We start from the raw sequence: 16,297 nt of genomic DNA, 5'->3' as shown, positions 1-16,297 counted from the left end.
GGAAATTTAACCAGTTGGCCTTGGTTTCAATCTTGGATCTTTAACATTGAGAATGGGCTCGGGGATGGGAGTATCTTTCATAACTTTTAAGTGTTCAAGAGAATGTTGAGTACCGGAGTTGGCAAACTGTGGCCCACCACTGGCCCACCACCTGTTCTTTATTCTGGCATAAGAAGTAATGGTTGCATTTTAAATAAGTCTGTAAGTACCCAAGTAACATTACTGATTTTATCTCTCGGTCCATAAAGTCTTAATTTTAGTAACTGGGACTTATATAAACAGTTCACATATCTCTGGTCTAGCACACTCCCATGGGGTTCTAGAAATGGAACAGCCTAGAGAAGGGAGACATTTGCCCAAGCCCCATTGCTGGGTAAGTATTGGGCTTGGAGTTGAGTCCTGGTTGTCAGGTTCCTGGCCCAGGTATCTTAGGCAACATCAAACACATCTAAAGTGGCCCAGTTCTTGCTGCCAAACCAGTAGCTAAGAAACTACAGTTTAGTTTTCAATGATATCAGAAGAGACATGTTGTTTTATTTAAATGTAGGGAACCTCATTCAGTGAGAAGAACACGTGTGTCCAGCCGTGTCCAAGTCTTTGGTCCTCTGTCACAGCATGGCAGGACCGAGTGAGTCTCCAGAGACTTGCAGCACACAGTGGCACCTCACCGGGAAAGAGGTGAGCAAGCTGAGGGCAGAGTGCACTGCTGCACCAAACAGAATTTCTAGCAGCACCACCAGGCTGCAGAGGAAACAGTCTCGCAGGAAGGCTCCCTCTTCTCTGGGAATCACCTTCTGATTTTAAAGTTAAATTTGTTTAATATGGTATGGCTCACTCTGGGCTTCATTCTAATTACTCATTTGCTCACAGTCTGTGTTAAGGGTTTTTCCCTTATTAGTGGAAGCAATTCAGTGTGGAGCTTCCCAAATCACTGCTCCTGCATAGGCTGGCCCTTTGCTGCTGCACTTAAGTATTAATAATTAATTGCTTTTAAAGATTTGGTTGGGGTGAAAAAGTATGTCAGTTAAGTGTCCCATGAAGTAACCTGGCCACCGTCCTTGAGGGTTGGAAAGTGAGCCAGGGAGAGCACAGGCAGGAGCAGCTGTGACAGCCAGAGCACAGTCTGTGATGGGAAGACGCTCTGCCAGGCACTTAGACAAGTAAACACTCCCACCTAGTCCCTAGGAAACTGCAGGAGGGGAAAAGCGAAAATATTACTAAGCCATTGTCATTAGAAAGCAGAAGCTATAATTCCCTGGATTTTAGATGTATTCCACAGTCAGTGTGAGGTTCTATTTTCTAGTATTTTTGTGGGTAGGTTGATAGTGTTAAGTAAATATTCGTTGTGGTATCCAGGCTTAAATTGAGACAGGATGCACAGAATCTCCCTCTGTCCCCACTCTTCTGTTAGAACCAGAACTGATCATGTAGAAGAAAGTGGGGGGCAGTGAATGCTAGTCCCCTTCTCTTAGGTCTGGAACCACAGGTCTGTGGCAGTACAGGCAGGGTTCAGAAAAGAGGGTCTTGCAAGTTGGCTGGAAGCTGGGAGTGTCCCATGGGGCACATGTTCATTGCTATCTACAGAGGGGTGCACTGTCACTTGGTTTGACTGACGATGAACTGGGAGTCAAAGCTTCAGAGCAGGGTACAGTGGGATGGGTGCTTACAATGACCCACTAGACTGGGGGAAGAAACTCATCAGATTTCTGTTGGTATTTTACTTTCATCTCTCCTTATAAAATTACTGTGGTGTGGATTTTATAATGGGCACACTATATGAAAACAGCCGTACATGTATCCAATTTATAAATATGCATTTATTTGAAACTGTGAGTAAATGTCTCCCCTCACCCCCCAAATGGTTTGGATACAGCTACTCTAGGTCTTACAGATGAATATACAAAGAAGAAAGGTGGGGCATGTTTTTGAAACTCTGAAACCCCTGTTCATGCCAAAACTCTGGATTCCTAAAATAGATGCACGATCTATCTGCTCTAGTTACGGTGGTGACATGCCAGACTACATACTTTCAGTCTTTCACGCCGTTAACCACGGTGAGTCACCCAAGCAGTCTAGGACTTGCCAAGCTGTTGGTAGGTGCTGTGTCACCCTTACTCAAGGGGTGTGTGGTACCCCGAGGCCCCAGTTAGCTCGGGTGCTGGATCTACTTCCTGGTGAGCACAGCACACATTAGTAGGGATTCCCTGGTGCTGAGAATGACATTAGATGGAGATTCAGAGGGCTAGCTTGCTCCATCCATCCATCCATCCATCCATCCATCCATCCATCCATCCATCCATCATTTCAATAAACATTTACTTCTTACCTGGTCTATGCGGTGCACAGACATCCCTGGATCTTATTTCTTCTTTTATAAAACAAGGTGAGGTGATTTCTGTTTCCTTCCTACTCTGGTTGTTCTTTAATAATTTTCTTGAATATGTGCTTCTGGGTCACTTATCAGTACCTCTGAAAACAAAAAATATAGACATCTTTTAAGACATCATTAACAAAATTGAAAGCATATGGCACAGTGATGTAGAAAATCATGGCACAATTGCTTCCTTTTTTGTGAGTTGCAAATTTCCAGTATAAAATTGAAAATCAATAGCAACTATTTTAAGAGGGGATATAAAATGGATGTTTCCCTACTTGAAAGGGCCCTCCATCCCCTTACTGTCTCCTCTTAGAAAAACAGTCCAATCTGGAACCGTTTTTACCTGCTATCTTCATTCAGTAAAGGAAATGACAGGGCTGAAAGGGGAATAAGTAGGGTTTTCAAGATGACTTACTTGATAATCTGAACATAGATTGGACATTTTGCTATCAAAGGAAGGTGGATGTAGTCAGAAAACAGAATGCCCCTTTATTGGCTACGGGCTTGTCCGGCCTGCCTGAGCCCCTTCTGTCACAGGCTGGATTCCACCCTGAGTCTAGAACCAATTCTCCCCTTACCCTGGAGAGAGCTCAGAAGCTGAAGCCAGGCCTTTGGGGTGGGCTCCGAGTTCTGTCGTCTTCTGGCCCCTAAGCCAGGCTGGTTCCCATTCTTGAGTTTCTGCCCAGTGGTGCCTCTGGAACTCTACTCTCCCAGGATCTTTACCACTGCTCAGCCCCGGGTGGGGCTGTGCGTAAAACCCTGACTCAGAGGCTGGGGTCTTCCCTACTCTGCTGATTGACAGCCTGCAGTGGTCTCCTGGGGCCATGTTCTATTCCTTCCCAGAGCAGACTCTTTCTCAGTGCAAGTTCCATCCGAATGGAGGGGTGGGATCTGAAATGCCCATCTGCTCTGGTTACACTTCTCCACTCACCAGTGATCATAAGATACTAAACTGTCAAATCCATCTCAAATTCCTATTCACCTTAACCTTTCAAACCTACCTGGGAACAGCTACTCCAGCACCCCGCAGCTGCGGCCACTCCTTCCTGGATGCCACTGTTATCTCCTGGGGGTCTCCTCGCTCCTATTCCTCCCCCACCCTTATTCCCACACAGTAGCCAGGGTGATATTTTCTTAAGTGGGGCTCAGATGGAGTTATGACAAAATCTAAGAGCCTCACTCTTGCTGCATCCTTTGCCCCTTCCCTCCCTCTACCATCTGCTACTGCTCTCCTCCCTCATCCTCGCTCCCATCATACCGATCTTTCCATTTTTGCGAGCTGTTTCACCTACTTCCACATGCCTTTCCTCTGGTTTTTGCATGGCTGTTTCTTTTAAGTTTTAGCTCAGATTTTAGCTCTTTGGAAAGTCTTTACTAAAGTATTCAGTTCTGAGAATTTCTTTTTTTTTTTTTTTTTTTTAATAGAGGCATGTTTTATTTATTTATTTATTTGTTTGTTTTTGGTTTTTTTTTTTTTTTTTGTTTATACATGCACTGGGTACAGTCAGAAGCACGGGAGGGTGAGAGAATTCACCAGAGCCAGAGTGGGGAGCAGAGCAGGCAGAAGGACCGAAGTACACTGCTGAGGGGAGCAGCGGGCGGCAGGAGAGGTCTGCACGCCATGTGGGACTCTCCTCCGGTGGCCGGGGAGCAGCCGGGGATCGAACCGGCGCTGCAGAGGCTGCGGGCAGCTTCACAACCCAGCGCTCAACCGCTGCGCCACCGGGGAGGCCCAGTTCTGAGAATTTCTCCCAAACTACCTATTTGCTGTTTTATTTTTACCACAGAGCTTAGCACTATTGAACACTTTATCATTTATTTAGTTGTGCTTGTTTCTTGCTGATCTCTCTTGACTAAAGTGTCCACTCCATGAGCGCTAAGACTTTGCCTGCCTGGTCCCCCATGTGGTCCCCAACATGGGGGAGATGTCCTGATACACAGTGGGAGTCAGATGAGTACTTGCTGAATTAGTGAGCAAATGAATGACCACGTGAATTCTAAATGAAACCAGGACAACATTTATTTATATAAGTATATAAAGAGGATATTGTCCTGGGGTTAGGGTTTACCAGAAGCCAAGCACATTCTTTTCTGTTTTATTTTAATCTAAAATCAGAAGTCATACCCTAGTCATTGTAGAAAATTGGGAACAAATAGAACCCACAAATAAAATTTAAAAATCACCTGCAAACCTCTGTGTTCAAACTGGCAAAATTGTCTTCCTTTTTTTGTGAGTTTCTTACAGTAGTGAATGTACTCTTGTTTCTTGATTGTGTAGTAGCAGTAGTCACATTTCCAGAAAAGCTGCTTTTTCTCCAGGAGACACAGATGCTTTGTGTCTTAATACCATCTGCAAAGCTGTTGGGAAATATGAGGGGGAATGAGAACGGCGTTTATTAATGCAGTCCAATTTAATTTCCTTTACTCAGAGAAAAATGGTTTATCTATAGTAGTGACTTGTGCCTGGAGGGAGTGAAATAATATAGCAGGAGGGAAAACAAATTCATCCTGTACAGAGACAAAGGAAAGCGATTCTTGCTTGAGAGTATTAAACACAGACAAAAGGAGGCTATTCTAATCGGATCCAGTAAGGACAGCACTGTCACCCATTTCTTCTTCTAGGGAAACTTCTGGGACACTGCAGTGGCATTTAGCAAAAACCTCACTATCTGTGATTGCCTTGATGTAGATAAGTTGTAGAACAGCAGGGAAAATTTAAGACCGACGTACAACCAGGTTAGAGGAAAATCAGTTTATGTAAATAGAAGAATCTGAATAATAGGTAGCCTAGGCCAACAGGTGGTTTAAATTCCACTCCAAGGGTGTCTCATGAATGTTTCTGAAGAATGCATGTTAGCTGTGAGTTTTCAACTCCAAGCTCTGTGGAAGATTTTCAGCTGTTTCATCTGTGGACAGCTATGGAAGTTTACCCTTCGTGTTACTATCACTCCTAGAGTGGGAATAAGTATGGACATGTAGCCCTGCCTTTCCTAGAGGGCTTTAAGAGTATCTCGAGCATTGAGTAGAGGTGTTTCTTATAGTAGATAAATCAATGAGGGGATGGACAGTTATGCTGCAGCACTTGTATGGGGGGGCCTGTTGGGTGATGACATCCATGTACTGTCAATTGATGGGTCTTGATCCTTGAAATTTGGGGTCCTTATCACACCTTCTCCTTTATTTGCAGTCCTTTCATTTAATTTATGGGTTCTCCTGTCCAGTCTGCAAGTGGGACAGATCTTTGGTTCTTGGAGTAATGATTGATAAGACTAACAGTCAAGTGTTTGCGGTCATCATTTTATTGTTGGGTGTATTAGGTTTGCTCTCTGAGCTGGGGAACATGGAAAGGCCTCCAGGTTTTCTGTGAGGGATAGGCCCATTAATTAATATTTCCAAATATTATCCTACCATAATTGGAAGACAGTAAAATTGGTGTTTAGAGAGAGAGACAAGGCAGTGAAGTGTAGAGACTGCTGGACTTGTAATAAGATTAGGATTCCGGGTGCAGCATTTCCTTTGGCTTCTGACTCATTAGCCTCCATCCAGTGTTCAATCCTACACTGCCACCCTGTACTTTCAGCTTCTTTCTGGACACCACCAGGATACCACACAACAGCTCACACGTAACATCAAATTTAGTACATTTACACTCAAGTTCTCTTCCTTTCTCAAACCCCAATCCCAAAACCATTCCTGCTCTGATGTGGCTAATGATATTACCATCTAGCAGTTGCCCCAGCAGAGACCTGGAGGCTATCCCTACGCGTGCCTCATTACCCATACCTGCCTCCCACCTCACATTCACTCAGCCACCTGTCTTATCAATTGCATCTCAGGAGAAACTCTGACATGAACCTGGCTCTTCCACCTGTGGCTACACCTTCCTTTCAGATCCCCTCTCCTCTTTCTTGGAACACTGTAATATCTTAGTTATTGATCTCCCTGTATGCCATGCTCTCAACTGCAAGAACAGCAGCCCTGTTTGAGGTAGTTTCCAGAACCTCCCTATTGACTGTGGAGAGTGCAACCCCGTCAGGGTTCATAGCTTCCAGTCTGATCCCTGCTCACCTGCCTGCCTTATTTCCTCCTTTCACCTTTGACCTTATTATTCTGTAAACTCAGCTTCCCCTCCCAATACTGCCTGTCTCTGTGGATTCCTCTCCACATGCTGGTTCTCTTGTTGGGGCTGCAATTTCAGCATCTCCTCATTCCATCAGGCATTCCATCAGGTAAATCCACACTGGTTTTCAAGAGGCTCCTCTAGTTGGAAATATAGAGGACCTATTTCTTGGCTCTTAAGACAGTGATAACAGTTTTCTTCTCTGTTCATCTTTGCATTTGATTCCCCCAGCTTTATTGACATAGACACCTAATACTATATAAGTTTAAGTGTACACTGTGTTAATTTGATATTTATATGTTGCAAAATGATTGCCATCATATATGTGAGCTAACATCTCTAACCTGTAAAATAATGAGCACTTCTCTTTTGTAGCAAGACATTTAAGATCTACTAACAACACTCAGTACATAACACTTTGTCACCAGCTATACTCACCATGTTGTTCATTAGAGGCCCAAACTTGTTTATTTTATAATTGGAAGTCTGTGGCTTTGATAATGACCACTCTACTATCTGTTTCTCTAATTTGATTCTTAAAATACCTCTTTCTACCCCATTGGCTTACATGTATGGTCTACCTGGGTGCCCACTCTCTGCACATGACCTGGTACCTGCTCAGTGAAGGATGGCTGGCTGAAGGGTAGGGGAGCCATTTTAGCTGACTTTTTTTGTCTGAGCCTAAGTCCCAAGATTAAACGTCAGTCCAAATTGTGGAGTAACAAAACACAAAATTTGGAAGTCTTAATTTGTTTGCATTGAAAACTCAGAATATGTACAATGCATATTTGTAATGCATTAGACTTTTTATAGTATTTGAAAATAACTAATAGGTTTTTAAAAACAAATTCTTCACTCTAACTTTATATTTAAACATTACCTACCAGCACAGAGTGTGATCATTTTAGACATTTGGTGCAGAAATCTTGTAGTCAATTTGGGAAGGAGGGTGGCAGAAGGTGAATCCACTCTCCTGACAATAGTGACCCTGACTCAACAAAAACATTTATCAAGAGTCACAAGTATGTTTTTTTACTTTTTGTTTTTTACTCAAAGCTGGCTGCTTGGATTGATGTGCTCTTTCCTGTTTATAACTCTGATGGGAGTCGGGAAAACATGAGGAACCATAAGGAGGTTCTTAAAGTGCTATAGCTGATCTGTGTGGGCCCAGTTCATGGGGCCCCAAGCAATTAAAATAGCAACATCAAACACAGATTACTGCTTACAGTCCACTATCAGCGATAAAACAATAATGAAAAGGGTTGAAATAATAATGACTAAAATGTGATACAAAATGAGCACGTGCTGTTGGAAATGTGGCACTAACAGACTTGCCCAAAGTACCATTGCCTCAAACCTTCATTTTGTTAAAAAAACAACAACAAAACACCAGTATCTGCCAAGTGTATGCAGTAAAGTAAGCACAATAAAATGAAATATGCCAAGCAGGCAGAGAGAAGCCTCTGCTAGACTTCCTCTCCCAACACCCATGGAGAGATCCACCCAGGTACATAAACATCAGTATTGGTACTGTTACAGAGACAGGAGACTGCATTAATAAGCTCGTATGGCTTTCCCTAGGTTACAGGGTTGGTCAGGAAAATTCCTAATGAGCAATATGCTTCCCTACTATTTTGGAGAGAAGTAACTCATAATGAAACGTTAGAGACAGATGGCTGACAGAAGGAAGAGAATCCAAACTATTTAAAATCCTCACCGTCTTCCCCTTGAGTAAAGGAGAGAAAGGAATAAGCATACATTGGGGAAAAAAAAAAATCACTAATATTCTTAAGTAATTCCTGTGCTAGGCACCAATCTGAACATGCCACATGGATTAACTTCATTAGTCCTCACAACGACCAAGGGAAGTACATACTGTCTTTGTTCATTTTACAGAAATAATAAAAGGTGCAGTCAGGATTTAGAACACAGGCCTATGCTTAAAACCTTATTTTTCTACAACTGGTTAGTAAGTTCTGGTTCATCAACAAGGAACAACACTATACCAGGCAGTTAATATGCGCGATCTCATTTTCTTGATATAACAACCATGAGACAAGTATGTACTCTGTCCATTTTACACTTGCATCAGGGCTCCAAAGTCATCCAGCAGCTTCTAGTCACCCACAAAGCAGAGTCAAGCTTGTTGCCTTGCCCCAGAAATGTGTCAGGACGTTTGTCACAGCAGACCTGGAATTCAGGCCCATGAACTCCCTTTGAAATCTGTTTCTCCACTTTGGCTTCTGCTTGATTCATCACTGTTTCTGGCATCTCATTATGGAAAATTGATTCCCCTCTTCACACATCCTCTGCTTTCTTTAGCCTCATGTCACTGCCCAGACATCATTCCTGAGTCCTCAAACAGCGAGGCATCTAAACCACAAGGGCATCCGAATGTCGTGCTTCTGATAATGTTCTTTTGAGTACAGGGCCCTGAAGAACAATCCTCCCTGTGCTGTGTTTGGCCAAATCTTTGCCATGGTTCTGCATCCCTATCTCCCTTTGCTTCTTCCTCTTGAAAGGCAGCCACACTTTTGGCCAGAGTAGGGCAAAGCAGAGAAATGGCTGGGACGGTATGGAAAAGCCGGACCTGGTAGGTTCTCTTTGTAAAGGCAGAAGTGCCCCAGAAAGAGTGTGAGAGAATCTCCTTAGGATCTCTGAAAAGTGACGTAAAGAATGTGAACAAGTTTTGTGGAGAGGCAAGTGAAAAATGTGTGAAATATATAAAATGTAAGTAGTTGTAATTAAAAAATAATTTAAAACTGGTGAGATTTTTAAGCTTGAGAAGCAACGGACAGTAACTCTCTTGGTAGAAGAGAATCAAGCAGGGTGGTGGGTTTTTTCCAGGCGTTTAACTTGTTTCCTGTTTTTGTTTTTGGAAGAACTATTTATTTTGCGGAAGCTATAGGTCATATGTTTCTTTAACCTGATGATAAGCATGCAGATTCACCTCTGTTTCCTCTAAACAGGCACAGGGGGTTTTCTCAGTAACTGAGCCCTGGCCCATTGCCATGCAGATGAGCCGCATTTATCTCTGACAACAGTGTCTTTCCAATTTGTTCTTCAGTCTCCTCAGGGTTTTTGGTTGTTCTTTAAGAACCACTCTTGGTGGTGGGTGAGGGAAGGCCTGCCAGGTGCTGTCCTCTGTCAGGGTATCGTTTTCTACATAGGGATTCTGATAGGATCAGATCATAGGGGGGATTTACGAAGGGTTGAAAATTTTGTGGCTTTTTAGGCGTATTTTCTCTCAAGCTTCAGGTATGGAAATTGACTAACCCCCAGGAGAATAGGTGCTGCCACTGTCATACTGTTCCTGGAACTCATAACCTGTGGGAGCCCCCCTGGGTCCCCAGAAGTGACCTACCACCATCTCAGCTAACAGACCTGGTTGGCTGTCACCTGTCTCCCCCCTCCAGATTTATAATCCAATCTATAATGTACATTTTTACATAGCTTAGGATATTCTGCTTATATAAACTGCTCTTTTTCCTTATCAATATAGTGCAAGCTTTCCCCCATATCATTAGATTTCTAAAGGCAAATTTTAATGGATGTACAATATTTCATTATATGTATTTGACCATTTTCCCACTAGAAATATAGATTTTCCCACTAGAAATATCAGAGTAAATGATACTCTGATAAATATTTTCATCCCAAAATTTTGTTAACATTTTATCTCCTCAGGGTAAATCCTGAAAAGTGGAATTTCTGGAACAAGTAACACCACACCTATCAAACTCAATGTGTTTGCTAAACTACTTTCCATAAGTACTAAATCAATTCATATTCCCACAGCGAGGTATGACAATGCAGAATTTCAGCTGCATTGAATGTAAAGCTTTGTTTTATCAGGAAAGAAAAGAAAGAATATTTTTATTAGAAAAAGCATCTTCTGGCCACAAAGCAATTTAAAATAGAAAAATGCATACATGTATGATGAAATTGTATGAGGAATTTTTTTCTTTTGAAAATGAGAGAGAAATGCACCAGCAAAGAAATTTAACTGAAAGATGGTATTTGGGGCACAGTTATTATTCAGTTGAAATTTCTTCAAATATAGCATGTCCTAAAATTAAAAGTTTGTTCCCCAAGCTCTTATACTGGGATGCGAGCACATTTTATGTCTGAGATGTAGCAGACCTTTCAAAGTGTGGTGAGTTAGAATATAGTGTTTGGATCCTGCTCTTTATATGCATTTTTTCAGTCAACTTATTCATTGGTTGCCTGGGTTTAAATCATGGCTTTGCTATTTATTAAATATGTAATGTTGGCCAGGTAAATTACTCTATCACACTGTTTCCATTTCTATAAAATAAAGAAAAGATTACCATCACTGTGAGAGTGGAGGTCATGGTGTGGGGAGCTCAGCACTGTGTCCTGAGCTGTGCTGAGCTATCTGACAGCCCTGTGTGGCTGCAGAGCACTTGAAATGCAGCTTGCCCAAATTAAGATGTGTTAATTTAGGTGTGTAACACACATCAATTTCAAAGACTACCAAAAAAAAAAAAAAGCAAAAACTATTTCATATTGATACATATTGAAGTGCTCCTATTTTGGCTATCATGACTTCAAATAAAACACATTATTAAAATTAATCTATTTTCTTTTAAATGCTTCTTTGAAAATGTGGCTTGCACTATATTTTTATTGGCTAGCATTGTTTTAGAAGATAATAAAGACTTGATATATATGCTTGAAAAGAAATCAAGGTGGGTAGTGGAAATTAAGAAATCATGTGGAGTTTCCCAGTTGCCAGGGACTTTTGATTCTTAGTTCACTGTAAGGCACTGGAGTGGGCTCCTCTGATCTAGAAAAGACTGGGGTAGGGATGATGCATGCTATTTCATTGTTTGTTAGGAGAGTAAGTAGAGAACTTAAAAATAGCATCCCCCTCCCTCTTCCAGCCGCATGCTGATCCCTCTTGAGTTATTTCTGTTGGCTGTGTTAGGAACCTGACATTTGATTCATTCAGTGAGCCCTGCTTCACTCCTTTAAAACAGAATGGACACTTAGTGAAAGGTCAGAGCTGCTGTGGCTGGTGGTGGTAGCTGCTGGGTTTGTGGCGGGTAGAGGAGACCCAGGGACCAAACTCACCAGTATGGCAAAATGCCTGGTCAAAATCCAAACTCGGAGGGGTCTCCGCTTGCAAATGGTGAACCACTGCAGCAGCAATGTTTTTGTCCGTCTGTTGAGACACGGCTCCAAGATCACAGCTAGAAATGCTGGTAAGTGCTCAGGGAGTCAGTCCGGGCCTGGAGGGGGGGCGCTCACTTCCAGCTTCCTGTTCATCGCTGGCTGCTGGGAGTGAAGCCGCATGTGAACTCATGTCAGAGGCTTGAGTGAAGGAAGGGTGGGAAAAAAGAAGAGCAGAGAGACAGGAAGGAGAGTGAGTGCAAAGGGAAATGAGAAAAGGGAGTCAGAAATGAGTCTGTCTCCCTTGTTCACTGAAAATGGTGTGAAGTTCTCATAAAGGATAGTAAGTTAGTTTAGTTGACAGCAAGGTTAGGAAGGAGGCAGTGATGGGGTGTGAATCCAGATTGCTTAGGAATGATGGAAGACTATGGCAAAGGCAAAGTGGATGATCGAAACATGTTCCCTTCTCATTTCTTTGTTTAAAGGGTAAAATCCTCAAGTATATTGCCTGGAAGAGGCAAAATGCCCCTGCATTGTCAAAGCACAGCTTAACTGAAAATAAAGTGTCAATTAAAGAACTGGGATTAAACTGATGTCCTACCAATTTTCTTTTTATTGAAAGTATCATATTTTGTGGCCCTTGGAAATAGAAATTAAAATAGAAATTTAAAAAATCAGACTTTATAACAGGAGAGAAACTGCTGTTGTATATATGTATATGCCATTTTCAGCAATTAATTAATGTCTGGAATTGGCACATGAGTGGAACTTCTACATGAACTGAAATCAGTGGTGTTTGTATAATGACAAAAATAATATGTGATGTACCTGTGTTATACAATATTTTTAAATATAAGAATATACAATGTTTTCCTTGACTCAAATAGTTCAATAGTCAATCTGTATATCAACATGTAGGATACAGAATATTTTTAACTTAAATGGGATTGCTCTACATATACTAATTTATAATTTACTTATTTTCACTTTATCTTATGATTTGGAAGGACTTTCCATATCAATGCACATTAATTTGTATCCCTTTTAAAATGACCAAATATTATTATATAGTATATAGAAATACTATTACATAGATTTCAGGGGTACCTCATTATAAATCAATATCTATACACAGCCTGTTTCTGGTTATGAATATTTCAGGATATTATGTGGCTATTTTATTTTGTACATTTGGCTGTTTTGACTGGGATTTTTCATTATATTTTTATATTGTTTTTACTTGATGTGTTGATTTTGCACTTGAACATCTTACTGAACTCTGATTAATTCCCCTAGGTTCTTATTTAAATCTTTTGCTTTTTTTTTTTTTTGATAGATGGTAGTATCACCTGGAAAGAGAGCTTCATGCCCTCCTTTCCATTATTACACTTCTTTTTTTTTTTTAAATAAATTTTATTTTTATATTCCCCATACAATTGCAACTCCCCCATTTTGACCCCAATCCCTCCCCTCCCACCCCCCAAAAAGTGTCTCTGGTTCATAGTTGTTTGTTGATTTTGATTTTCACTTTCTTATAGTTATTCATTTTCCTGGTGCCTTATTTAAGTTTTCTAGATTCCTGCTATGAGTGAGACCATCCGGTATTTTTCTTTTTCTTTCTGGCTTATTTCGCTGAGCATGATCCCTTCCAGCGCCATCCATGTTGCTGCAAATTGCATGTGTTTATCTTTTTTGAATGCTGAGTAATATTCCATGGTGTATATGTACCACATCTTCTTGATCCAGTCATCTATTTTTGGGCATTTGGGCTGTTTCCAAAGCTTAGCTATTGTAAACAGTGCTGCTATAAACATAGGGGTGCAGGTGCTCTTTGGAATTGATGTTTCTGTGTCCTTTGGGTAACTACGTAGGAGTGGAATTGCTGGATCATATAGAAGCTCTATGTTTAGTAGGTCCAGAAATCTCCACACAGCTCTCCATAGTGTTTGGACCAGTTTGCACTCCCACCAGCAGTGCAGGAGAGTTCCTTTTTCTCCACACCCTCGCCAACATTTGTTGTTGCTAGTTTTCTTAATATGTGCCATTCTCACTGGTGTAAGATGGTATCTCATGGTAGTTTTGATTTGCATTTCCCTGATTACAAGCGATGTTGAACATTTTTTCATATGCCTGTTGGCCATTTGCATTTCCTCTTCAGAGAAGTTTCTTTTTAGCTCTTCTGCCCATTTTTTGACTGGATTATTTTCTTTGTTGTTGAGTCTCATCAGCTCTTTGCAGATTTTTTTGTGATCAGTCCTTTATCATTAGTGTTGTGTGCAAAAATGTTCTCCCAGTTAGTGGGGTTTCTCTTTGTTTTTGTTATAGTCTCTTTTGCTGTGCAGAAGCTCTTTAATTTGATGTAGTCCCAGCTGTTTATCTTTGCCTTCACTATCACTGCTTTGGGTGATGTGTCTGTAAAGATGTCTTTGATATGCAAATCACGTAGTGTTTCCCCTACATTTCCTTCTATGTATTTTATGGTTTCAGCTCTTATGTCTTTAATCAGCTCTTAAGTTCTTTAATCCATTTTGAGTTTATTTTTGTGTATGGTGTGAGGTAGTGGTCAAGCTTCATTCTTTTGCATGTTGTGACCCAGTTTTCCCAGCACCGTTTATTGAACAAACTTTCTTTGCTCCAATGCATAGTCTTTGCTCCTTTGTCAAAGATTAGTTGACCATAAATCTGTGGGTTTATTTCTGGATTCTCTATTCGATTCCATTGGTCTGTGTGTCTGTTCTTGTTCCAATACCATGCAGTTTTGATGATTATGGCTTTGTAGTATAGTTTGAAGTCTGGGAGTGTGATGCCTCCATTCCCTTCTTTTTTTTTTCAGGAGAGCTTTGGCTATTCGGGGTTTTTGGTGATTCCATATGAATTTCATCAATAATTGTTCTATTTCTTTGAAGAATGACATTGAAATTTTGATTGGACTAGCATTGAATCTGTATATTGCTTTTGGTAGGATGGCCATTTTAATAATGTTTATTCTTCCAATCCATGAGCAGGGGATGTCTTTCCATTTCTTTGTGTCTTCTTCTATTTCTTTTAACAGTGTTTCATAGTTTTCTTTGTATAGGTCCTTTACCTCTTTTGTTAGATTTGTTCCCAAATATTTGATTTTTTTTGTTTCGATAATAAAAGGGATGGTTTTTTTTATTTCTTCTTCTTCAGATTTATCGTTTGTGTATAGGAAGGCTACTGACTTTTGTGTTGATTTTGTATCCTGCCACTTTGCCGAACTGATTGATGAGTTGAATTAGTCTTTCTGTGGAGTTTTTGGGGTTCTCTATGTATATTATCATATCATCTGCAAATAGTGATAGTTTGACTTCTTCTTTTCCTATTTGGATTCCTTGTATGTCTTTCTCTTGTCTTATTGCTCTGGCTAGGACTTCCAGTATTATATTGAAAAGCAGTGGTGAGAGTGGACATCCTTGTCTTGTTCCAGATCTTAATGGAATTGCTTTCAGCTTTTCACCATTGAGAATGATACTGGCTGTTGGCTTGTCATATATGGCCTTTATGATGTTGAGGTATCACTTCTTACTTTTTGTCTGTCAGATTGCATTATTGAGGGCCACCAGAGTGACAATGGAGTATGGAGAGAGAGTTTTGCTGTGTTCCTGACTTTGGTGTGGTAATTGGTCATGATGACAGACAGATGCATGAGATGGTATGATGGCTCCATCAGTCCGGATGCCATCAGCAGCATGTGTTAGAGAACCCTAACAAGCAGTGGTTTAAACAAGAAGGTGATGCACTAGCCAAGACAAGTCCAGGATTGGGGAGGATTCAGTGTTGAGAAGAACCCAGGTTCCTTTCACCTCTCTGCACTAAGATTTTTCTATTAGAAGGAACCCCCCTCCTCCCAGCCTCTTCCACCCTTCATACTCTCTTCTCTTTGATTTTCATTTTCAGGGTTGATTCATATGGCCATATACAAACCAGATACTACTAAGAGACTGAAATTATGATGACTGGCTTAGATCAATCATTTGGAAGACAGACAGACAATAAGGAGTCAACCATAGAAACTACCAGATAAGAAACATCCATATCAGACCAGAAGTGAGGGGTAGGAAAGCTTTCTAAGGGGAGATGACACATGGGATTTTAAAGAATGAGTAAGAGCCATCTGGGTGCAGAAGAGCCTTCCAGAAAGAGGCAACAGTCTATGCAAAGGCACAAAGACACAGCATAGCATGACACTTTGGGCACCTCTAAGTAGATGTGAATGTTGGAAATGTGGGCATGGAGGAGTGCTTTTACACTAAAATTTAGTCTGTAGCCTGAAAGGCATGAAAAATCTTCTGAGAAGATTCATGACTAATTAGGTATTTTTATCTCTCAAAGGCTTTTATTTCCTGGCTCAAAGGTATTTGTTTCATTATAGCACACAGGCTGGGACTAATGGCAAGGGGTCGGTTGCGGTTATCAGATTCCGCCACTTGGCCTCATGGTTTTCCCAGTGCAGCCCACTAACTCCCAACCCCACATTCCAATTCCTAGACAGGAAAATGCTCCAAAGGACACCTTGGTTGTCATGCCCTGAGCACAACCTGTCACAGAGCCCATCTTCATGTGGTGCCAGGAGCTTGGCTGGAATGCCCTAGGAACCACAACCACAGCTTCTTGTTCGCGGTCTCAGTTGGTCAGCTCCATGT

The 16,297-nt window shown here is 41.2% G+C and overlaps 1 protein-coding gene and 1 long non-coding RNA gene across 5 annotated transcripts in view; one reads left to right on the top strand and one right to left on the bottom strand.

Moving 5' to 3' along the window:
• FRMD3 (FERM domain containing 3) overlaps nucleotides 1-16,297 on the top strand; it is a 243,574-nt gene that overhangs the window by 216,807 nt on the left and 10,470 nt on the right. The window lies entirely within an intron of this gene.
• The window catches only part of LOC119232690 (uncharacterized), a 43,697-nt gene continuing 29,731 nt past the window's right edge, over nucleotides 2,332-16,297 (bottom strand). Inside the window, exons 4-5 of the long non-coding RNA XR_005122178.2 lie at nucleotides 4,562-4,735; nucleotides 2,332-2,469 (exon numbers count right to left, since the gene is read on the bottom strand). This is a non-coding gene — a long non-coding RNA (uncharacterized LOC119232690). The remainder of the gene's footprint in view (nucleotides 2,470-4,561; nucleotides 4,736-16,297) is intronic.

Source organism: Talpa occidentalis, unplaced genomic scaffold (genome assembly GCF_014898055.3).
Source record: "Talpa occidentalis isolate TD23 unplaced genomic scaffold, MPIMG_talOcc4v2.1 talOcc4.7, whole genome shotgun sequence".
Lineage (NCBI taxonomy): Eukaryota > Metazoa > Chordata > Mammalia > Eulipotyphla > Talpidae > Talpa > Talpa occidentalis.
This window is presented reverse-complemented; position numbering and strand designations above follow the sequence as displayed.